The sequence below is a fragment of the Alosa sapidissima genome, chromosome 12 (genome assembly GCF_018492685.1).
Source record: "Alosa sapidissima isolate fAloSap1 chromosome 12, fAloSap1.pri, whole genome shotgun sequence".
Lineage (NCBI taxonomy): Eukaryota > Metazoa > Chordata > Actinopteri > Clupeiformes > Clupeidae > Alosa > Alosa sapidissima.
In genome coordinates this window covers 38,172,356-38,196,985 of record NC_055968.1, presented here as the reverse complement: position 1 = coordinate 38,196,985, position 24,630 = coordinate 38,172,356, and the positions used below count along the sequence as shown (strand labels likewise).

Here is a 24,630-nt window from a genome sequence, read left to right as displayed (position 1 = left end):
GGAGCAGGCACTGTATCTTGTGCCCAAACATTTGCTTGCCTGTGTGCTTTCAGAATTTCAATTGTATTTCCCTCACGGGATCAAAAAAGTATATATACTTATACTTAATTTAATTTCAGTTATAGAGCGTCTAAACATTACACATGTCTCATGGCGCTTTACAGAGTGTTAAACATTCAGACAGAGCCCATGAGTTACAGGGGCGAGGAAAAACTCCCAAGAATGGGAGAAACATATAGGATGAAACCTCAAGCAGATCCACGACTCAAGGGCCTGACCCATCTGCCTGGGGTCAGTTACAGGACAGTAAGGTCTATATACAGAGAATAACATGGTATTTAGAGCCACCTGAGGTGTTACAAAGTGGTTGGATGGTTACATAACCAGTATGATAATGCATGAATCCTATTTAGTGTTAAGTTCAAATAGTCCAGTTGTAAGGGTCCGGTGCCATGTGTTCCTTTGTTTGTTCCCCATGTGCTTTGTGTTTACCTGCCTGTCGCCTGTCTTTGTCTCTGCCCCATCTCCTTATTTGGTCTGTGCTTCCTGTCTTGTTAGTTTTCCCTCCGTTTCTGTGTCCACACCTGTTCCCCGTTAATGTCTTGTTGGTCTCGTCCAGTCCTCTGTCTTTCTGTTAATTAGTCTGTTAGTTTAATATTGGTTTCCACCTGTCTCTTGTTTTACCTTGATCATTGTCCACCTGTGCCCTGTTACCTATTGTGTATGTAAACCCTCTGTCTCCTCTCAGTCCTGGTCGGTTATTAGTCTATGTGGGTTGTGTTCTAGAATAAAGATTCTTGTATTTCAAAGATTCCCTTGCCTTGCCATACTTTGCCCGTGCAGCCGTGACACCAGTGTAGGGGATGAATTGTCCATAGGAATTAGGAGTTGTCATCGGGCAAATAGTGGGTCGCTAGGCTGCGCAGGCAGGAATCCGAGCATGGAGACAGCAATAGGCGATGGTAGGGCAATCATAGGGATGGGATTTCCCTAGTTTTTCCACTCCCTGGTTGGGTTTTAGAGTTTTAAACATGTTCCACCGAAGGGCTTTAGCTGTTTGAAAACCATGTTTTGAGGAGCTGACACACAAATTTCTCACATCCAGCTAACACGTCTGGAGATGGATGAGGACCTACTACAAGCCTACAAAGTGTGTTAATGACTTGATTGACTTGAAACAGAAACCTTTCCTTTCCCACGGGATAAACGGTTGACTTTCAATTTCCTGATAGGATAGGATACAATAGGATACCCGATAGGTCCACCGACTCTATACACGATGTGATTGTCCTGAGCGAAGTTTGGTTTTTCCACCTCACAAGCCGGAGAGTTGTTAGACTACCCTGACTGCAAAGTACATTTGCTGCCGCTAGGGTGCTTCAAGATTTCTAGGCTGTATCTTTTGTCGACCTTCTCCAGTGCCCATGACAATGAGACTGTCTTTGTTGATGTCTGGTACCCTGCGAAGGGCAAGCACCAAGACATCTGTGTGACATGTAGATAGATATATGGGGTTTTGCCAAAATGACTTACTGCTACTGCCACCTTTGTAAACTGCCAGTCAGTTCACACACACATAGTTCAACAGCTTTATAACCAAGGTAGAGGATGAGGTTGGCTTTGGTTTCCTTCGATCCCAGGAAAGCTTTAAAGTCTTTGATTGGTGTAGAGTCTTGTATTTTGTATCCCTTATCATGTGCTTTTCCCATTGTATGGACCTGTCTCGTCTTGTCTTTCATGGAGTTTGTGATGGTGTATAGTTGTTAAATAATAAGTATATGTCATTGTAGCCTCATACCTTACTTTCAACATTTTCAAAGAAGCATTCTGCCAGATCTTGGCAACAGTTTATGTCACTTTTCCTGACAACCATCTCCTGCACAACAGCCATGCCATCTATTAAGATGGTATCCAATGTGTGTGTTAATTGCACTGAGCTACTCTCTGTAGATTGTTCAGAGGATGCTGTTTCTGAAACCAGTCACAATTCATGGATGAAGGCCGACTTAGCTGTAGTGGGCAGCATTAGGCTTGCATATAATCAACAAATTCATATGTTCCCACAATTTCTCCACAATAGAAATTCTCCACAAAGTCCTGTTAACAGAATTATTGAAGACTAAAGAGCTCATTGTGGACTTCAGGAAGTCTAAAGCTAGCACACACACCCATTCTCATCAATGGGACTGAAGTGGAGTGTATCACCAGCTTCAGATTTCTGGGTGTCCACATCTCTTGGACCTCTCTTGGACCCTCAACACCTCTACCCTGATCAAGAAGGCTTACCAGCATCTCTTCTATCTGAGGAGGCTAAAGAAGGTCCACCGGCCTCCTCAGATCCTGGTGAACTTCTACCCCTGCACCATCAAGCGTTTTTTTTTATTTAATTTAATTTAATTACTTTAATGTAAATTTAATTAATTTATTGTGCTTATAGAGCGCCAAAACATTACACATGTATCATGGCGCTTTACAGAATGTAGGCAATCAGAGAAAAAGGAAAGAAAGGAAGAAAAGAAAGAGAGAGAGGCCCATGGGTAACAGGGGCGAGAAAAACTCCCTAGAGTTGGAGATACATATAGAAACCTCGAGCAGATCCACGACTCAAGGGCCAGACCCATCTGCCTAGGGTCAATACAGGACAGTAAGGTCTGTATACATGACAAATGCATATGATAGTCAGGTGTAGAGAATAAGACATGGTGTTAATAGCACTTGAGCTAAAAGTTACAAGAGGTGGGGTGATTACGTATCTGGTTTGATAATTCATTAATCCTGATTTAGTGACAAAGTTCAAATAGTCCAGCATTGGATTTGTCCAGGGGAAGGGAGTTGTCAAGTGGGAATGTGGTGGGTCGGCAGACAGGCCAGGAATCCGGGCAGAATTGTCGTAGGCAGGTGATGGGCCGCTAGGCTGTACAGGCCAGGAATCCAGATAAGGGGACAGTAGTAGGGCAGTCGAGGATGGGACTTCAGGTGAGATGGGTGAGAGGAGACCTGTGTCACAGCCAACACAAACCAACTGTGTCACAGTTTGGTATGGCAACTGCTCTGCCCACAACCGAAAAGCACTGCAGAGGGTGGTGAAAACTGCCCAACGCATTCCTCACTCCCCTCCATTGAGGCCATCCAGGGCAAGCGATGCTTGCATAAGGAGCACAGCAGGTTCAGAGGAAGCTTCTTTCCTGCAGCTGAAGTCTAGCTCTCCATTTCAGTGACAACCAACCAACTAAGCCCCCCCACCCACCCCTGTCCAATGCCTCCTTGCCTGTGCCTGTTGAGGTGTCCATGACCATGGCAACCTTGACAGGGACAACAAGGAGGCAGACCCCCACAAATGTATGTTGTTCATACATTGTTCACATTACATAGACATATTTATTCTGCTTTTATAAGGTAACTGTTAATACACTGCACATATTTATATTAGTCTATACCTCTCTACTTTATACAAATCAACTGTATACTACTGTCTACACTGTACTATATTTCTTGACCTGTCTATGCACCACCTGTCTATACTTTGCAGTGTTTCCCACAGAATTCAGTTCTATTTGTGGTGGTAGGTGATGGTGGGGGTTGCAACAGTTTTGCGCAGCATGTTTATGATGCTAACCTGATTTAATCACGATTTAACCAGTCATCTTCTATGCCAACAACAATCCTTACACAAATAACAATGTTTTCTTTAAATGTGCATGCAGAGGAGGGGCAGGTTCGTTGAGAGAGAGAAAGAAAGAGAGACAAGGAAAGGCTTTGCAAAGGTGCCCATAGCTCTACAATTAAAGGATTTCATCCAATTTAAATAGTACAACATGGCAAATCATTGTGTGGTGGTCAAAGTTAATATTGTGGTGGGCCGCCACAAGTAAGTCAATGTATGGGAAACACTGCTTTGTATATCACATTGCACTTTTCTCCTTTTTTGCACTTCTGGTTAGATGCAAAACAACATTTCGTTGTCTTCATACTTGTACTCTGCAATGACAATAAAGTTGAATCTAATCTACTCTAATCTGATCTATTGGGGTGCAGAACATTACTTCTGGAGTGCAGAACATTACTTTAATTCAAATGATTATTAGAATTGTTATGTGAAGGTAACTTTTTAATCAGTCAATGTGTTTTTCTGGGTATGCCAATAAATAGCATAATGGTGGTTATCATGTCACCCATGGTCATATTTATTACCTCAAGTCATTCAATTTTATTAGAAAATGTATGTATACAATGATACCTAACATATATCCATTTAAAATGTTTAAAAAGGCGATTATTTGCAATTTTTGGTGATATATCCGCCATCTTGGATTTTGGACCTGTGCAATCCGGGAAACAATTGGAAACAGGTAGTTTTGCAAACTATAGGGTCTGAAGAAGTGAAAAAACATAATTTGCAAAAATCTATATGAAATGTTCCAAACACCTTTTTTTGCTACATATCGCCCTGCACTAACCTCCCTGCACACACACACACACACACACACGCGCTGTTGTCAACACAAGTTCGGTATTTTACACTTAAAGTTTTACACTTCCAGATTGTTTCTGATGAAATAGAATGGTTAAGATTGAAATTTGGACATATGCTGCTGGTCTGAGAGTTTTCGGTTTCTGTGGTAGCGTCCCCCACCTCCACAATGGCTGCATAGGTGCACTGGAACAATCCTTTCTAAAACGCGGTGGGGGGGCCCTACCACAGAAACCGAAAACTCTCAGACCAGCAGCATATGTCCAAATTTCAATCTTAACTGTTCTATTTCATCAGAAACAATCTGAAAACAGGGCTTTAAGTGTAAAATACCGAACTTGTCCTTTAAGAACATTTCTGTTCACACAACACATCATTTGCGATCTACACACCAATTACAGATACAGAAGTATCAAATAGAAACATAAAGTCAAGTCAACTTTATTTATATAGCACATTTCATAGGTCATTCAATTTGTAGTTTCTACATCAGGTAAGTTGTATTCGTCCATAGACTGTACATAAGATAAGCTTACTGTTCAAAGTCAAAGTCAAAGTCTGCTTTATTGTCAATTTCTTCACATGCCCAGACATACAAAGAGATCGAAATGACGTTTCTCACTATCCCACGGTGAAGACAAGACAAATTTTACCAATTAACCCTTTAGGCGCCAGAGGTTTTTTTTCGAAACGTTCGATTTTGACATCTTCATTTCAAAAGGCTATATCTTAAAAGTGATAAGAGATAGAGACTTTCTGTAAATTAGAGAAATATTAAGGATGACCCAAAGTTTATGTAGGGATTAAATTTAAGTTTATATCTAATTTGCATATTATGACATCATATGGTGGCGGCCATCTTGGATTATAGAATTTTCATGAAAAGTCGCATGTTTGAATGATAAAATGCACCACTTCTTTCCCCCCAAAATGTCCCTTACCTTCTGTATGCTATATTGCACAATACTGAATGCTCAGGTAAATACTAAGTAGTAAACAAACTGTGTAAATCATTACTAATAAATGGCAGAAACAAACCATGTAGCGGTAGGCTGGCCTTATGCTGTAGAGATTTTCCATTTACTACATACAGTAGACACTCTGATTCCATGTATGGGGCACATATATATTATTCAGATGATACACAAACACAAGTAGACAAGACCTGTTTAGTTCAAAAGCTCACTTGCCACGGCAAGGCACAGATCAGGAGTGAGATGAAGAGACAATGTTAGTATTTTTTTTCTTTTTGTTGTTTTTTTCTTAGCTGACAAAGACACACACATCACAAGGACATGAACACACAGTGTATGTCCTAAATGGTCAGGGAAATAGATCAACAGTGTAAATCATTACTAATAAATGGCTGACAATTTTTTTTTTTATGTAGCAGGCCTTTTGCTGTAGAGATAATGACTCCCTATCCCTATCCATACAGGGCCGGCATTCCCATCATCTTGTGATAGACTATGCATGGCCTAATGGCTCCCCTGCCCTGTGTCACCACCTCTGCTCCTGCTGCAAGCAGCATGGCCAGATCTGCCTCGCGCGCGCGCTGAGTGGAGAGAATTTGCGCAGCTTGGACTAGGCCTACTGTCATTCTCATTGCGACTCCCCACACTGCCTCTACGTTCCCCCCTAACTGTCCTAAGAGCCCTTCGACCTCGTCTAACATACCCAGCAGTGGCATTAGACAAAGGCTCCACCACGTTACTGTCGGAGGCACACGGTCAGAAGATAGAAGCTAGCGCTACATGGACATTAGGCTACCTCCAGCCTCGTTCGCCACACCACTAACACCCTGCTAACTTCCCGATGAACACTCCGACCCCGTGAAACATTATTCCCACCACTGACATTGGGCAAACGATTCAACGTTTGTGCTTGGTGTAAGCTAAACTCTCACTTTGTCCAGCTGCATCATTGCAAGGCAGGGACGCATCTGAAGCCTCACTAAACGAATCACCGTCATTTTCTGAAGGCAGATATTCCCCTTCAGAATCAGGGTCCGCGAATAGAAGACCTAACACTTAATTTCAGTTAAACTTTTTTGATGCCATTAGACGATAATCTAATGCAAATACTCGCTGACGTTGACAATATCGCTCTGATAAAGTGGCTCACACGCACACAAGCTCCGGTATTGCACGCACTGATTCAATGCGCTGTAGCTCGAAGGTTTTGTTTAAAGCATGCCCTTTTTTGGACTCGGGGATGACGTATGACATGTCTGCCATCTAGTGGAGTGGAGGTTGAATGAAATATGACACCCTATTTGCCTAAACCGGCCGTTTTATTCAGTACCGTGGCGCCTAGAGGGTTAAGTCCACAGACAAACATAACATTCAAGTAAACAATAAATGAGTAAATAAGAAGGCACATACAATGAAGAAATAAGAGCAGCAAAATTGGGTTGAAATTGTGCATAGACAGTCAATATAATAGTGCAAAGTCAGGCCAATAAATGGCTGAGGTAGTTCTGTTTGACCTAAGTAAGCAAATGGCATAGTGGTGCAAGTTATGTAAGAGCAGCAGAAGTGTTGTGTTTCCAGGACAACAGGACAACAACAACAAGTTGCAAAGTGTGCAAGTGTACAAGTGGAGTAGTGCAAGGCAGCCATTGTGGGTCCAAAGTCCAGGATGTTATGTAGCTGAGGGTGGAGGGGGAGAGGGGGGAGAGAGTTCAGCATCCTAACAGCCTGGTGTATGAAGCTGTTGGTGAGTCTGGTGGTGCGGAAGCGCAGGCTTCTAGTAAGTAATTGGTAATTCATTTTTATTTATAAAGGCTGGCTGGAAAAGAAGATATAGTTGGCTCAATATTGATCATATGTTCGTTTCATTATTTTTATTATTACCTAGCAGTGGTAAAAGTAGTCAATTGTTGTTTGTGTCAGATCTAACAGTGCTATGAGACAACCCCATATTCTTTCCACGCATGCAGAAGTCCAAGCAGTAACGTTAATCAAGGATCTTTGGTTTGCTCACTATCAATCTTTTGACATGATTTGCCAGCCTGGGGTTGGACTAGGACAGCCCAACTTTTCAAGGTAGGTTATCTGCTTTTTATCTCTGTTTTATTCAGAGACAACAACAAGCAACGGAGCGATTGATAACTTTAAGGATACTATTATTTTCCAGCAATATGGACTAGGCTACTACCTTAGCTTAAGCAAAACCGCCATCACAATAACTATTTTGGAAAAAACATTGATAACGCTAACAGGATCACTGATGATAAAAAACGTGTGTAATTGTGACTACCTATTTTCAAAAAGGAATAAATGGCTAATGTTTATTTTGTGTTGATTCAGATTGACCATGGAGATGACTGAGGAAGACAGCCTGAATATCGATGGGAACAGTGGAATTAACACGACTTAAACTTTGTCTGGGATTGCACTTCTACAGCCAGGTTGTTGAATAAAAAAATAATTAGACACTTATGTGTAAAGTTTTTTTTACCCCCCTTTTGTGTTTGTAGCCTAGCTTATGTTTATCGGTTGAGCTGTTGGGAAAACGTTACGAACTTTAGCCTGGGTGAACCTATAACGAACCTGTTAGCAAACAGATTTTTCAGGATAATTAGGCCTAATTACCAATCACATTTCACATGTCAAATAAAGCCGGCTGATGTCTGATAAACGGGTCCGTACCACACACAATAAGCGGACCCGTATTGCATATGATAAGCAGATCTGGAACACGTCAGTAACACAGACTACCATACGGAACTGGGCCAGTCTTAGCCCTTATTGGTACCAGATCCGTCAAACAGATCCAGACCAATTTTGGACCGATGTGCGTTTGGACGCCGGATCAGGTCCATTATGCAGATCCGTGCCGGACGTTGTGGTAGGTATGGCCCAGTTCCGTCCCAGTGTATGTTTGCTATCTGGGATGACTCATTACTAAACGCATCCCCTTTTGCAGAATGCCAAATTTGACAGCAATTTGTTTATCAATAAAACAAATTCGCCAACCGTTACACTCCAGGGCCATACAAGCTACTTTAGTTTTATTATGTACGTTTTTTATAACTAGCTCCTGCTGTACAGGAATCCCAGATAGCAAACATACACTGGGACGGAACTGGGCCACACCTACCACAACGTCCGGCACGGATCTGCATAATGGACCTGATCCGGCGTCCAAACGCACATCGGTCCAAAATTGGTCTGGATCCGTTTGACGGATCTGGTACCAATAAGGGCTAAGACTGGCCCAGTTCCGTATGGTAGTCTGTGTTACTGACGTGTTCCAGATCTGTTTATCATATGCAATACAGGTCCGCTTATTGTGTGTGGTACGGACCCGTTTATCAGACATCAGCCGGCTTTATTTGACATGTGAAATGTGATTGGTAATTAGGGCTAATTATCCTGAAAAATCTGTTTGCTACACATTTGCTAACAGGTTCGTTATAGGTTCACCCAGGCTAAAGTTCGTAACATTTTCCCAACAGCTCAACTGATAAACATAAGCTAGGCTACAAACACAAGGGGGGTAAAAAAACTTTACACATAAGTGTCTTATTATTTTTTTTATTCAACAACCTGCCTGTAGAAGTGCCATCCCAGACAAAGTTTAAGTCGTGTTAATTCCACTGTTCCCATCGATATTCAGGCTGTCTTCCTCAGTCATCTCCATGGTCAATCTGAAACAACACAAAATAAATATTAGCCATTTATTCCTTTTTGCAAATAGCCTAAGTCACAATTACACTCGTTTTTTATCATCAGTGATCCTGTTAGCGTTATCACTGTTTTTTCCAAAATAGTTATTGTGATGGCTGTTTTGTTTAAGTTAAGCTAGTTTTGAGCTAGCCTACGCCTTGGACAAGTTCCAACACTGTGGAAGACATCATGTCTCACCCCTGTCCCTAAGAAGCCACACCCTAGTGAGCTTAATGACTACAGGCCTGTCACTCTTACATCACATGTGATGAAGACAATGGAGCGATTGGTCTTAGGCATGCTCAGACCCCAGGTACGCCATGCACTAGACCCGTTACAGTTTGCTTACCAGGAGAAAGTGGGCGTGGACGATGCCATCACTTATCTTCTACACAGGACACATTCCCACCTGGACAAGGGGAAAAGTGCTGTGAGAATCATGTTCTTTGATTACTCAAGTGCTTTTAACACCATCCAGCCCCTCAGATTGGGAGACAAGCTCTTGCAGATGGGTGTGGACGCTCACCTGGTAACCTGGATTACAGATTACCTGACCGAGCGACCACAGTTCGTCAGACTGAAGAACTGTCTCTCTGACACTGTGATCTGCAGCACCGGAGCGCCACAGGGAACTGTGCTCTCTCCAGTCCTGTTCACCCTGTACACATCTGACTTCTGCTACAACACCGAGTCATGCCACATGCAGAAGTTTTCTGATGATACTGCAATTGTGGGGTGTATCAGGAACGGGCAGGAGGAGGAGTACAGGAGCCTGGTGGAGGACTTTGTGCAATGGTGCAAACTCAATCTTGCTGTGGGGCGAATTGACAGGCTGGTAAGGAAAGCTGGCTCTGTAGTGGGAGCTGAACTGGAGTGTATCACTTCACTATCTGACAAAAGGACCCTGAACAAACTGATCAACATCTTGGACAATGAGTGTCACCCACTCCACAGCACTATTGTTAAACAGAAGAGCCTGATCAGCTGGAGACTTCGCTCACTGCCTTGCACAACTGACAGACTGAGAAAGTCATTTGTCCCCAGGGCCATTGAACTGTTCAATGCCTCACTTAAGGGAAGAGGAGAGATAGACTTCTCTGCATAGTCTGTCTGCCTCTTCATCCCCTCCATGTTTGGTACTGTCTGTCCACTAGCCACTTGTACCACTGTCTTTATGCCTCACTGTTTGCGTGCTATATTAGCACATTAGCACATATGCATAACCCCCCCCCCCCCCCCCCCCTCCATGCCACAGCCGAACTGTGACCACACTTATACATATTCTTAAATAGTTAAATATATAGATATATAGACTTTACTTTAATTTATTTCTGCATTGTTGCACTGTTGACTTACTCATTTGCACTATCACCATGACCACTATCACCATTGCACTACCACCATGACACTCATTCACACAGAGCACCTTAGAGCACCTTACCATACCTTACTATGCACAGAGAATCACAGGCTCAGTCCCTGCCTCAGTCATTGCAAGCGCCTCTGATTTATTAATCACCACTATGTGGATACTGTTTTTAGAATTGATTTAGATTAAGTGTTAGTATAATTTGTAACTTTGTTATTTGTATTTTAGTATATTTTTTTATATTGCATTAAGTGTTAGTATAATTTGTATTTTAGTATATTTAGCATATCCTTTATCTTCTACTGTCCTTACTGCTTAGTTGTGTGTTTATATTATATACTTTAATTACTCTTCTGCTGTTAAAGAATGTGTTTGTGTTGTATGTATGCTGCTGAGACCTTGAATTTCCCCTGGGGATCAATAAAGTATCTATCTATCTATCTATCTATCTATCTATCTATCTAGTTGTTGTTGCTGGAAAATAATAGTAAAGTTATCAATCGCTCGGTTGCTTGTTGTTGTCTCTGAATAAACCAACAGAGATAAAAAGCAGATACTACCTTGTAAAGTTGGGAAGTCAACCCCAGGCTGGCAAATCATGTCAAAAGATTGATAGTGAGCAAACCAAAGATACTTGATTAACATTACTGCTTGGACTTCTGCATGCGTGGCAAGAATATGGGGTTGTTTCATAGCACTGTTAGATCTGACACAAACAACAATTGACTACTTTTACCACTGCTAGGTAATAATAAAAATAATGAAACGAACATATGATCAATATTGAGCCAACTATATCTTCTTTTCCAGCCTTACTGTAGAAATGAAGTGGCCATGGGAACATAGTGCACCCCCATGGTTTCTAAATTTGTGCAATTCCAAAATACCTTTTTTTTTCTTTAGCAGCCAGTTGACAATGAAGTAGGGAAAGGACAGACAATTTAGCAGAATCAGCACCTTAACTAATATCATTACCACCTGGGTCTGCTGTGAACAAATGGTCCTTCGGCTCATATCCGTATCACAGGTTTGGGGAAAAACAGTGTTTTGTATTTTAAACGCATCTCCTGATTTCCAGTTGAGTTGCGGAAATTGGACCTGGGACAAATCTGTAAACTGGTGATAAAACAGCATTGCTAGCAGAGCTGAAACCTGTATCAGGAGTAGACCTGGCCCACAGTCAGATACCGTATGTCCGCTACAGGTGGATCTAAAGGCTTTTATGCGGATCTGGCCCAAAGGAAATTGCTATCTGGGATATGTACTTGATGGAAAGACGACAGAGTAGTAGTTGGAGCAGCTGAAGGTGAGGCTGAAATTTCAACGGAAATGCCTACCAGCTGTTGTGATAGATTTCCTCCAAATTCTTTCTGGTTGTACCTACCAAACCTAGGTTCAACACCAGATTCTGCATTGCATTGTCAAACTTGAAATAACAAGAAGCTACTGACAACGCCAATGTCAATGGAGAAAAAGTGCTTTCTGGTATTCTGCGTTTTTTGGAGTACACAATATGTATTCATCATTTGGTCAATGTCCCCTGATCCCTGCCAAGACTTGGTTCCCCAGTAGCAATGGATATTAGGGAGGGAAGTGAACCCCATGTAAATGATCAATCCCAGAAACCAAGCACAAGCTCCCATTCCTTCCAGTTGGTAAAGCCACATATGCCTGGGACAACAATGTGAGTAAAAAAGAACATAACAAGTCTATTTCACACAGTGTTTTAGTCTGCGCCTACGCATGGCAGATACATCTATACCTTCTTCCTCCATCCCCTCATGGTCTTCAGCATTGTGAGCGCAAGCTCATGAGCAGTCAGCTACCTCTTCAGGCTTGCGAGAAGGTCTGTGTAGGTCTTGTCATCCTCCATCTGAAACAAGAGCGAAATCATACAAATACCTTTATTAATGTAAAAAATAAAATCACAAAACTACAGATTTGTGCATGTATGCACACAAAAGAAGAGGTAGCCTAAACTATTGAAGCATCCTCAAAATATACTCGAAATATTTCTAAGTAGGCCTATGAAAAGTCATTGTATTACACATGGGTTTAGCTACCCTAAATCTGATTGCCTGGCTGGCATCAAGATAAAGACAGATTACATTTAACCTAGTAACAAACTGCTGAAATGCAATAATGACATTTCTGACAGAATATGTGATTTCACATCATGTTTTCTATAACTAAATATTGAGGAGTTGTGCTTCATCTATTTCAAGTCATGCCATCTTAGAAAATGTTGAGACAAGCACGTCTGATGTTTGTCATTTAGAATTTAGCAAGTTAAATAGTTCACTACAGACTGCACTACAGATAACAACCGGAGGAAAGGCAATAAGTTAATCACATTTCTGACAGAATATGTGATTTCACATCTTATTTTCTACAACTAACGTTACATATTGAGAGGAGTAAAAATATTGCTCAACTTATTTCATGTAAGAGAACGCAACTTAGAAACGCGGCGCCCATTGATTTATTCAGCTTTGGTTTGCTATAATACTGTCTTGCCAATATAATGCTTACCTAACAAGCAAATTGGTACTAGAAAACAAACTTACCTACAGGTTATATACTAACAGGTTTTTAAATGAAACTGTTAAATGAAAATAACTGACATCAAAAGCAAACAATAATATTGCAAGCAGTTCACAATTATTAGCTAAAGTTACATGACGATGCACTAGCTCCCCCCGCTAAGCCATAATGTTGACACTGATGAGAAAGCATATTACTGTCAAATAACATGATTTAAGGACTTCAAATTAAGATAAACCATAACTAGAACCGATGTAAAAACAATATTACCTCAGTTTATCCAGCTGTGTAGTTTAAGTGCAGGTGGCATTCGGCTGTCCACATCAAATGCACCGACTCAAGTGAAAATATTTTTTCAAGACATTTCAAGTATCCAAAACATTTCGCGCCATAAACCCCTTAACCAATCATATCAAATTGAAGCTTATGTTGTCGGCATTACGGAGAAGATTTCAGAAATAAAATCAGTCATTGGACAGCTGAGCTATTAGACGATTGGCCATCGTTACTTTTGTAACGAAATTAGAACGGTCGGGTTCGTAAGGGTTAAGGCAAGCAGGGACAGTACCCGATGACAGACAAGAATTTACAATAAGTTGAAGGGAGGGGCCTGTGGCATCAAAGGTTTCCTGTAGAATGGAACAGGGAATCTCATCACTAGGGGAGGAGGTGGATTTCATGGGGAGGACAATGTCCTTTAAATCGCCCAGGGAAACAGGGTTGAAGTGGGGAAAAGTTGCTGTGGGGTGAGGGGTGATATGTGGAGATGGAGCAGGAGGAGGGAACAGAGCTCTGATGTTCTCAATTTTGTTGGTGAAAAAATGTAGGAAGTTCTCACAGATGTCTGAGTTTATAATGGGGGCTGGAGAAAGAGGTGGGTTGATGGAGTTTATTGTGTTGAACAGGATTTTGGGTCTATTGGAATGTCGGTTAATGATATCTGAGAAATGTCTGGCTCTGGCATTTTTGGCAGTGGTCTGAAAAGATGATAACGCAGCTTTAAAAATTTGGAAGGAGATGGTGAGGCAGTCTTTCTTCCACTTCCTTTGCTCTGCGACAGGCCTGCCTGAGTGAGCGAGTATGGTCATCATACCTCACCTTGGGTTTAAAATTGGGCTGTTTGAATTTGAGAGGGGCTACTGAGTCCAAAATCTCAGAGCAGGAAGAGTTAAATAAGACAATTAAATCGTCAGGGCTACATGAGGCATCAGCAGCTGCCACCATAGCTGAGGCTACATCTTTACTTAAAAAAGAGTCAGTAAATTGGGCTGTAGCCTGTGGGTTTAAGCGACGAACGAATTTTCCGGGGGCTTTGACTATCTGAACATTTCCAATGTTAATGTTAAAAAAGATTGGCTTGTGGTCTGAAAAAATAGCACTGTCCACTGTGATGTTCTCAACAGAAAAACCATAGGATAGGACGAGATCTAGAGTATGACCCAGTATATGGGTAGCTTGATCAATGTGCTGGGTGAAGCCAAACGAATCCAACACGTCACAAAACTCCTTGACCATGGGTTTATCAGGACAGCAGACGTGGATATTAAAATCACCAAGTAATAATAGGCGATCATACACTGACACAAAATCAGATAAAAAAGATGAAAATTCTGTAATAAAGTCTTTATCAGGCTTTGGAGGTCTGTAAATCAATATGCACAGCAGTGGATTCCGAATTGATTCCACAGTAACACATTGCAGTTCAAAAGTAGAAAAGGTTCTCGTGGATAGCGGCTGAATTTTTAAAACGCTTTTATAAACGAGAGCTACTCCACCTCCGCGTCCAGAGCGCCTGGGAGTGCTAATGAAAGAGCAGTTTGTAGGGCACAGTTCACCAAAGGCAGTGGCCTCACCGACTCCGGCAGAAATCCAGGTCTCAGTCAAAAATAATAAATCCAATTCATTTTGGGAGAAAAAGTCATTTAGTATGAACGTCTTAACACTGATCTGCTGTTGACAAGCACCACTTTCGCTTCAGTCTGTGTCGCGAGCTGCACACAACGAGAGAATTCCAACTGTCGGATGTTATCCGGGTTAACTCCACCACTGCAGATGCGAGGTCTCGATCGGATGGGAATGACAGGTTCCAAGGGAAGCCGTGGGACAATGGGTATATGGCAGGAGTAGTTCAGGTCCCAGGATCGCCGAGTCAGGGAAAGATCAACCCGACCTGTGTGGGGTAGGCGGCGACCGCGCAACCCTGACCATGGCTGTGAGACAGCGAGACGGGCCCAGGCCTTGATCTTCACTCGGAGACCTCCGCGTTTACCCCGCCGCTTCCGACGTTTCTGGCGGCGAGCAGAGCAGCAAGGGAGCCGGGGAACGCACTCCACTGGCAGGTGAGAGAACGTAGGATGGTGTTTGAAACTGGCAGCCGGATTTCCACTCGTGTATTGCTCGAAACAGTTCTTAATATGCAACAGAGACTGGCAATCATAAGTATGAAAAGCCACTGAGGGTTCGCACAGCAGCAGAAGAATTAGCAGTGAGAGACACAACAAACGAACAGGTAGGAACTCTCGGAGCAGACGGCAAGCCGACAAACACACTGGCGCCATCTTGCTTTTTGAAATGATAAGCTTCTGTACCTCTTCCCAGAGGGCAGTAGATCAAACAAATTGTGAGCGGGGTGACTTGCATCACTCACAATTGTGGTCGCCTTGCGGGTGAGGTGGGTAGTGTAAATGTCCTTCAGGGAGGGGAGTGAAGCACCAATAATCCTTCCAGCTGTGTTCACTATGCGCTGCAGGGCTTTCCTGTTGTATTCAGTGCAGCTTCCGCCCCACACAGCGATACAGCTGGAGAGGATGCTCTCAATGGTGCCTCGGTAGAATGTGGTCATGATGGCTGGTGGAGCACTTGCTCGCCTGAGTTTCCGCAGGAAGTAGAGGCGGCGCTGAGCTTTCCTCGCCAGTGATGCAGTGTTGGTGGTCCAGGAGAGGTCTTCACTGATGTGCACCCCCAGGAATTTGGTGCTGCTCACTCTCTCCACCACAGCACCGTCAATGGTCAGTGGCAGGTGTTGGGTGTGACCTCTCCGGAAGTCAACAACAATCTCCTTGGTCTTGCTGACTTTCAGCAGGAGGTTGTTGTCCCTGCACCACGAGGTCAGAAGGTCGACCTCCAACCTGTATTGAGTCTCGTCGCCTTGGTGATGAGACCCACCAGAGTTGTGTCGTCAGCAAATTTCACTATGTGATTGTTGCTGGCTGTAGGTTGCAGTGCATCAGCAGGGTGAAGAGCAGCGGACTGAGCACGCAGCCTTGGGGGACCCCCGTGCTCAGTGTGATGCTGCTTGAGATATTGTTGCCAACATGTACTACTTGAGGCCTCTGACAGAGGAAGTCCAGTAGCCAGTTGCAGAGGTAGGTACTGAGTCCCAGTTTGTCAAGTTTGCAGATAAGTTGTTGTGGTATTATGGTGTTGATTGCAGAACTGAAGTCTATAAACAGCAATCTCACATATGAGTCTCCTTTTTCCAGGTGGGTGAGGGCTGGGTGGAGGGCAGAGCAGATTGCATCCTCTATGGACTGTTTGGCTCGGTATGCAAACTGGAAGGGGTCCAGGTTGGGGGGGGAGAAAGGATTTGATGTGTGACATGACAAGCCGCTCAAAGCACTTCATGATGATGGGTGTCAGTGCCACAGGGTGGTAGTCATTGAAGCAGGATGGAGCAGTTTTCTTCGGCACAGGTATGATGGTCGCAGCTTTGAAACATGATGGGACGATGGCTTGCTTCAGGGAAGTGTTAAAGATGTCTGTGAAGACATCCTTAAGCTCCTCTGGGATGTTGTCTGGGCCTGTTGCCTTACGCGGGCTTGCAGTCCGTGAGGGCCTGAATGCCCTGCCATAGGCTTTGTGCATTCCTGCTGTCTTTGAAGTGGGTGGTTATCTTGTGAGTGTATTCCTTTTTTGCTTCCTTGATGCCACGGGACAGGTTGGCTCTCGCTGTTCTCATGCCAGCTTCATCCCCAGCTCTGTAGGCTTTGTCTCTGGCCCTCAGCAGCCTGAGGACATCCCCTGTCAGCCATGGCTTCCAGTTAGCCCGAGTGATGATGTCTTTTGTGTGGGTCACATCATCGATGCACTTGGTGATGTAAGAGGTTAAAGTGTCTGTATACTCCTCTATGTCTGTCTGGTTGTTGTAAGTGGCTGCCTGCTTAAACATTTCCCAGTCTGTTGTGTCAAAGCAGTCTTGAAGAGCATCAGAGGCTCCCTCAGGCCACACTTTTTCCTGCTTACGAACCGGTTTGTTTGCTTTTACTCTTTGTCTGTATGCGGGCATTAGCATAACAGTGATATGGTCAGAAAGTCCAATGTGGGGGAGGGGGGTGGCTTTGTATGCTTCTTTTGTGTGTAGTGTAGACCAGGTCCAGGATGTTATCTCCTCTTGTTGGAAAATCAACATGCTGGTGTAGCTTTGGAAGTACAGTTTTAAGATCAGCATGGTTAAAATCTCCAGCGAAGATGGTGAAACCGTCTGGGTGTGCCGTCTGTTGTTCACTGACAGCCTGGTACAGTTCACTAAGAGCCGCGTTCCTATCGCTGTTATTGTTGGTAGGCGGGATGTATACTGCGACTAGCAGAATCGCAGTAATTTCCCTTGGCAGGTAAAAAGGACAGCACTTTATGATCATAAACCGCCAGTGGTGAGTAGTGTTTGCATACTACTACAGTGTCCCGGCACCATTTGTCACGGATGTAAAAGATTCCTCCTCCTCGTGATTTTCCTCCCTTTACAATGGCACTGTCTGCTCGATAGCATGCTAGCTGCTCCAGTTGTACAGCAGAGTCCGGAATGTTGTCATTTAACCAAGTCTCTGTTAAGTGACAGGCAGCAAGATGTAACCGTTAACTAGCATAACAGCTAATCTTATCGTTTCATTATGTTGGTGACGTATGTAACGGAGTTAAATTATAAATAAATATTTCATATTTTATTTGCAATAGCTTCGTGAACCTTCACCAAATCCTGATTTATTTTCGTTTCCCTGTATTAGTTTTAGAGCATGTGAACCTGTACTGCCCCTTTAAGAGACTAAGTTTCGTTTTGTTGGCACCTCCGGTTTTTCTTCAGTCTGCGGTTGCTGATCTGAGGAAAGGTATACTTGTTTGTTAGCCGCATTATGAACATTTGTTTTACTCTATAAAATATCCTTTATAATGCAGTCATAAGGGTGTAGGTAATAATCTTAGTGAACAAACAAACTTAGATACATACGGTGTGAGTTTGTATTTGATGCATTTAGATTAAGTACACTGTTTTCTCTGCTAACAGGCTACTGATATCATGTGTGTATGAAGACTGCATGTCACAAGTTTTCTTGTTTTATGTCAATGTGTACAGCTCCACTTCGATGGAATAAAGCAACCAGAACACCAGTGCATGGCCATTCTTTACTTCAAAAGCAGACTCACACAGAACACAACGCAGGGCCCGTTACACGTACATCGTTCGAGACTAGAGATGTAGTCCACTGAGCGGATTCGCAAAAAAACAACATAACTTCTCATAAGTCTATCGAACAACAGTACCTTCTTTTCGTGAAAAATTATCTTTTAAATTCACACACATCATATGTGACATTCGTGGCACAATGCAAACGGGACCAAAAAATAATTGTTATCTCTCCATTAACTCCTGTTCATATTTTTTTTGAAAGATAGGTCCCATGGACTGGAAGTAGAAGGGCGTGACTTCGGCTCGCTTGCGTCAGAGCCCGTCTACGGAGAGCCTCCCCACTCTATTAATCCCATACAAACCGAATTTGGCTGCAGTTCACCAGAGTTCACCTAGATGGCGATCACGGGCGAGTCCAAAATACATGGGGTCCTATGGAGCTACATGGCTACATTTATTGTTTTCACCTATTTAACAACTGAAACCCTCAGATTTTATTTTATTTTTCACAAAATGGATATGGATTATCAATCAAAAGTGAAATAATCCGGGAGTCATGTCCTTTATTTTTCGTAGAGGTTGGGTCGTTGTTGGCCATAACACGCTAGCATTGATGCTATGCTATGATCATGCTAATGAATGACGTCATTGACACGTTTGAAAGGCTTTTTAGAACAATTAAGTGACTTTAAAAAATATAATACTCAACCAAGTGTATTGTCTTTGTCTCCCCTTTCGAATACAATATTCAAATTACTTGAAAAAAAATTATATCCCGAGAAAAGTGGATTTTGAGGGGTACAGCTCCATAGACCTCCATTCATTCTGGACTCGCCTGCGAGTGCCCCTAGATGCAGTACCACACCGGAAGAGTTCCGAGAGTGAAGGTTCTCCCTTTATTAGACATTCTCTGCTTGCATCGAAAAGTTCCAACTTTTCAACTTTTCCTGCACCAACAAACAACAACAGAAGGCACCAGCCAATCAAATTACGGTTATACAACAAGTCATTTGCATAGCTTCCTACTTGCGGGAACGCCCACTGGCATGCATTGACGGAACGTGTGGGAGCAGTAACTGCTCAGAGCCATAGAGAGAAAGAGTTGCGACACTCCCATTGGACTCCGTTGTACGCTTTTTGCCGCCTACTTCCGGGGTATGCAGCCTCGCGTAGTTCCAAAAAGCCATTCTATGGCGTTGGACATCATTCACTTCCATTGCTGACTGTCGAGTAACTTCTGAGGTAAGTTGATTAAATAGCTACCTGTTTTGAATTGTCAACTGTCTATATTGTATCATAGGCCCTTTATGATGCATATACTGATCTTTTGTTGTATGTACACAGCGTAATTATATATATATATTTTTTATCTTGGTAGACAACCAATTGCCTGCTAGTTTGTTAGCTTGACTTGCCTTCTGTGAAGGTAACGTTATATCCAGGGGTAAATTGATTAAATAGCTACCTCTTTTGAACTGTCAACTGTCTATATTTTATCAGAGGCCCTTTATGATGCATATACTGATCTTTATTTGTATGTACACAGCATAATTATATATATGTTTTATCTTGGTAGACCACCGATTGCCTGCTAGTTTGTTAGCTTGACTTCGCCCTCTGTAAAGGTAACGTTAACGTTATATCCAGGCGTAAATTCATTAAATAGCTACCTCTTTTGAATTGTCAACTCTGTATATTATATAAATAGGCCCTTTATGGTGCATATGCTTATATTTATTTGTGCACAGTGCAATTTATATATATTTTCTTAACTTGGTAGCCAACCGATTTTCAGTCATTGCCTGCTACTTAGTTATCTCGATTTTGCGAGCTGTGAAGAAGGTATCGCTACACCAAAAATTACGAAGTTCAGTAGTGAATCTCTGACATATTTTATTTAGTAAATTATTGATGTTAGATTACTAGGATCATTAAGGTTGATTAAGGACGTTTTTTTTAGGTTGTATCTGATGCTAGTAGAAATAAGGTTTGTTTAATTACACCCTTGAAAGGGCTGTTGAATTGCATGTACAGTGGGTCCCAGTTAAAAATTGACACTTCATTCACGATCATGGTGAATGGTGAAATGTAAGTACAACTGCAGCCGCTTGGGGGCAGCATAGTCCACTGTGGAGTTCCACGGTCGAACCAGACGGCGCATTCAACAGCAAGGGCTGTGATTGGCCGAGTTTTCAGTGCGTTTCTCTGTGTTTTTAGCAGCCCCTGCAACATGCTAGTCCACTGTAGCCTAAGCCTTGTACATAATGTTAAACATAGTTTTGGATTCAGTGGCAAGATTTCTTGATTGTACAGTGTCTGTCTCTCAGTAATGTTTTAAAATGAGAGCTTCGTCAGCTGGCAGTAGGCTACTTTGTCGGTAGTCATGAGAAGTTCGCTTGCTAACAGAACATAAATATGTTGCCCAGAAACCTTGTGGATAGTTCAGATTTTTTTTACTACACTAACGAGGTTGAAATATAGACTTTGCCTACAGCATCTCCTTAACAGTAATGTTAACAAAATGACAGCATTCATATGACAAAGAAAAACGAATTCGGTCACTCAAGACTGTGCCACAGCAACCAGTGTAGGCTACAGTCCTACCCAATAGGCCTACTGAGACATTGACATTCTGTAGAAAATATTACAGATTCACGCCCCCCAGGTATTGATTCGAATGGCATTATACATGTGGATGAGTCTGAGAATGTTTTCTGCAGGGTAACATACAATACTACTACCATAGATCAAGCTGTGTCATGCAATAGCATGACTTATGCTCATAGTTCTATTCCAACGTTGATTTCTACCCAACGTATAGTAAAAAGAAAAGACAAATTTAAAACTAGAAACCTAACAAATATTCTTTCCATACCTCAGCATATTCCTCAAAAGCCAGAGGCATTTTCAGCTAACATGGGTTTACTAAATATAGGTGCACTTACTACCAAAACCTTTGCAATCAATGATTTTATTAGTGAAAAAAAATTGGATTTTCTGTTTCTTGTTGAAACCTGGCTGACTTCAGACAGCGAAGCTGTTCTTGTTGAGACTTGTCCCCCAAATTATAATTTCTTCCACTCAATTAGACAAGGCAAACGAGGTGGTGGAATTGCCTCCATTCTCTCAAACAAATATAGTTGCGCACGAGTCAACTTTGGCGAATTCGCTTCCTTTGAGTATATTGCCCTCACTCTGAAGGCTGACCCAGCTGTACTTCTATTAACCTTATACCGCCCTCCTAAACTATGGACTGGCTTTCTCGACCAGTTTTCTGAACTTATGTCGCTCATCATCACTAGCTATGATCGGATAATTGTAAATGGCGACTTCAATATTCATGTCAATAAGACAACTGATGCTAAAGCCAGTAAGTTCCTTAATGTGTTGGACAGTTTAGAGCTAAAGCAGCATGTTACAGGACCCACCCACAACCTTGGCAACACCCTCGATCTAGTCATTTCCAGAGGGATAGAAGTCACAGACTTATCAGTAAATGATATAAATATGTCTGATCATTATTGTGTATCTTTTAATATTGTACTACATACTCCAAAAATTCATCCCGAAATTGCAATCAAATCGCGACTCTTGGACATTAGAGCAGAACAGCAGTTCATAGCTCTTATAGACTCCATAAATTTAGATATTTTACATCATCCCATTGATCAAATGGTAGAGGCTCTCAATCGTGAATTAGGCGCTCTGCTTGACAGAGTGGCACCCTTAAAGACTAAAAAAAGGCCCTGTAGCAAACTGACACCTTGGATGAACGAAAATATCCATGATCTAAAAAGATCATGTAGGAAAGCTGAGAGAACATGGAGAAAAACTAAGTTACAGGTTCGCCGTGCCATTCTAAAAGAAAAAATTGCAAATTATAATAGAGCTATTCGGAATGAGAGGAGGAACCACTTCTCTAAGGTAATTGCTGAAAACAGTGGAAACTCTAGGGTGTTGTTCTCTACCATTGATAGGCTATTGCATCAAACACCTTTTGATACACTCAGTCAGGCATCCTCTCTAAGATGCGCAGAATTTGCAGACTTCTTCAAAAACAAAGTCATTTCTATAAGGGAGGCTATTGGTAACACAAGTAATATGTTTGATAGTACACCCAAAAACAGCCCCCCAAAATTAAGGTCCTTTAGCACTATTACTCAATCTGAGCTTGGTAAAATTATAACTCAAACCGGCTCCTCAACATGTGTTTTAGATCCAATCCCTACTACATTCCTCAAAAAAGTATATGATGGCTTAGCTCCCTTTTTTCTCAAGGTAATAAATACCTCATTAGAAACAGGTATATTTCCAACTGCTTTTAAAACCGCTGTTGTGAAACCTTTACTTAAAAAGTCAAATCTTGACCATACCAATCTGAGCAACTACAGGCCTATATCAAATCTATCGTTTTTGAGCAAAGTACTTGAAAAAGTTGTTTGTAATCAGTTAAATACCTTCCTCAACGAAAACAGTATCCTTGAAAAATTCCAATCAGGTTTTAGATCAAATCATAGCACAGAAACGGCTCTAGTAAAAATAGTCAATGATCTCAGACTAGCTACCGACTCAAACAACGTCTCAATCCTTATTCTTCTGGATTTGAGTGCGGCATTTGACACCATTGATCATAGCATCCTAATTCACCGCCTTGCGAAGTGGGTGGGTCTCTCTGATAATGCTCTAAACTGGTTTCAAACCTACATTACTGGCAGAGATTTTTATATCAGTCTAGGAGATCATGTATCTGAAAAACAAGACTTGCCTTTTGGTGTGGCCCAGGGGAGCTGCCTTGGTCCCCTGCTATTTTCTCTATATATGCTTCCATTGGGAAACGTCATAAGTCAACATAATGTAAACTTCCACAGCTACGCAGATGATACCCAATTGTATCTTTCTGTGGAGCCAACTAACCCAGATGGCCTTTGCTCCCTCACTGCATGCCTAACCTCCATTAATCAGTGGATGAGCAAAAACTTTTTGAAACTAAATGATGACAAAACAGAGGTACTTCTGGTTGGACCAAAACTAAAGCGAGATATTATTCTTAGTAATCTGGGGAACTTGGCACACCAGGTCAAACCAAAAGTAACAAGCCTCGGTGTCATCTTAGATGCAGAGTTAAGTTTTAAGCCCCATATCAGTAAAGTTACTCAGACAGCCTATTTCCACTTGAGAAACATTGCCAAAGTGCGGCCCTTTTTAACTCAACAAGATGCAGAAAAACTAATTCACGCCTTTATCACTAGCAGGTTAGACTACTGCAATGCACTTTTCACTGGTCTTCCCAAAAAACATCTAAAGAAATTGGCACTCATACAGAACTCTGCGGCTAGACTTTTAACTAAGACTAAGAAGAGAGAACACATCACCCCTGTGTTGGCTGAACTGCACTGGCTCCCTATTTCCTATAGAATTGATTTTAAGGTTATGTTAATTACTTACAAAGCTCTGAATGGCATAGCACCTTCATATATCTCTGAGCTTTTAATATCTTATCAACCACAAAGGAAACTTAGATCATCCAATTCTAATCTTTTAATCGTACCCAAAGTGCTCCACAAACAAAGTGGAGAAGCTGCGTTTATCCATTATGCCCCCAAACTATGGAACACCCTGCCTCTGTACATCAAGCAGGCGAGTTCAGTAAATATTTTTAAAAAAGATCTGAAAACATACCTGTACAGGAAAGCTTTTAGTTAACTCATCTTATCCTGTAGACTACATTTTCAGATTATTCTACATCTGCTACTATTGGAGGGCGCAGCCAGCCAAAAGCAGATGGGCTCCCCCTATTAAGTCAGGTTCTGCTCAAGGTTTCTTCCTGGAATATGGGAGTTTTTCCTTGCCACAGTTGCCATATGGCGTGCTTGTGGGGGGTAAGAGGGTTAAGGCTGCCAGTCTTATGACGTCATTTTCTATATTTTTGATATGTTGCTGAGTATATCATAAACAGCAAAGAAAAGTGATTGATAATGACTGACTATTATTGTGTTACATGCTTCAAATGTAAAGCACTTTGAGCTGCATTCTGTGTATGAAAGGTGCTATACAAATAAAGCTTTATTATTATTATTATTATTATTATTACTCGAAGCAGATAGCGTTGTCTGACGGTCGAGTGGGTTAATGCACGTATTTCCAGAACAGGTCTGCAACTTTCAGGTAGTTC

The 24,630-nt window shown here is 42.1% G+C and overlaps 2 long non-coding RNA genes across 2 annotated transcripts in view; one reads left to right on the top strand and one right to left on the bottom strand.

The window, feature by feature from the left end:
- The first annotated feature begins 12,771 nt into the window (after positions 1 to 12,771).
- LOC121724871 overlaps positions 12,772 to 24,630 on the top strand; it is a 14,751-nt gene continuing 2,892 nt past the window's right edge. The window contains exons 1-2 of the long non-coding RNA XR_006035317.1: positions 12,772 to 12,782; positions 22,539 to 22,545. This is a non-coding gene — a long non-coding RNA (uncharacterized LOC121724871). The remainder of the gene's footprint in view (positions 12,783 to 22,538; positions 22,546 to 24,630) is intronic.
- LOC121724873 overlaps positions 18,669 to 24,630 on the bottom strand; it is a 23,972-nt gene continuing 18,010 nt past the window's right edge. The window contains exon 3 of the long non-coding RNA XR_006035319.1: positions 18,669 to 18,760. This is a non-coding gene — a long non-coding RNA (uncharacterized LOC121724873). The remainder of the gene's footprint in view (positions 18,761 to 24,630) is intronic.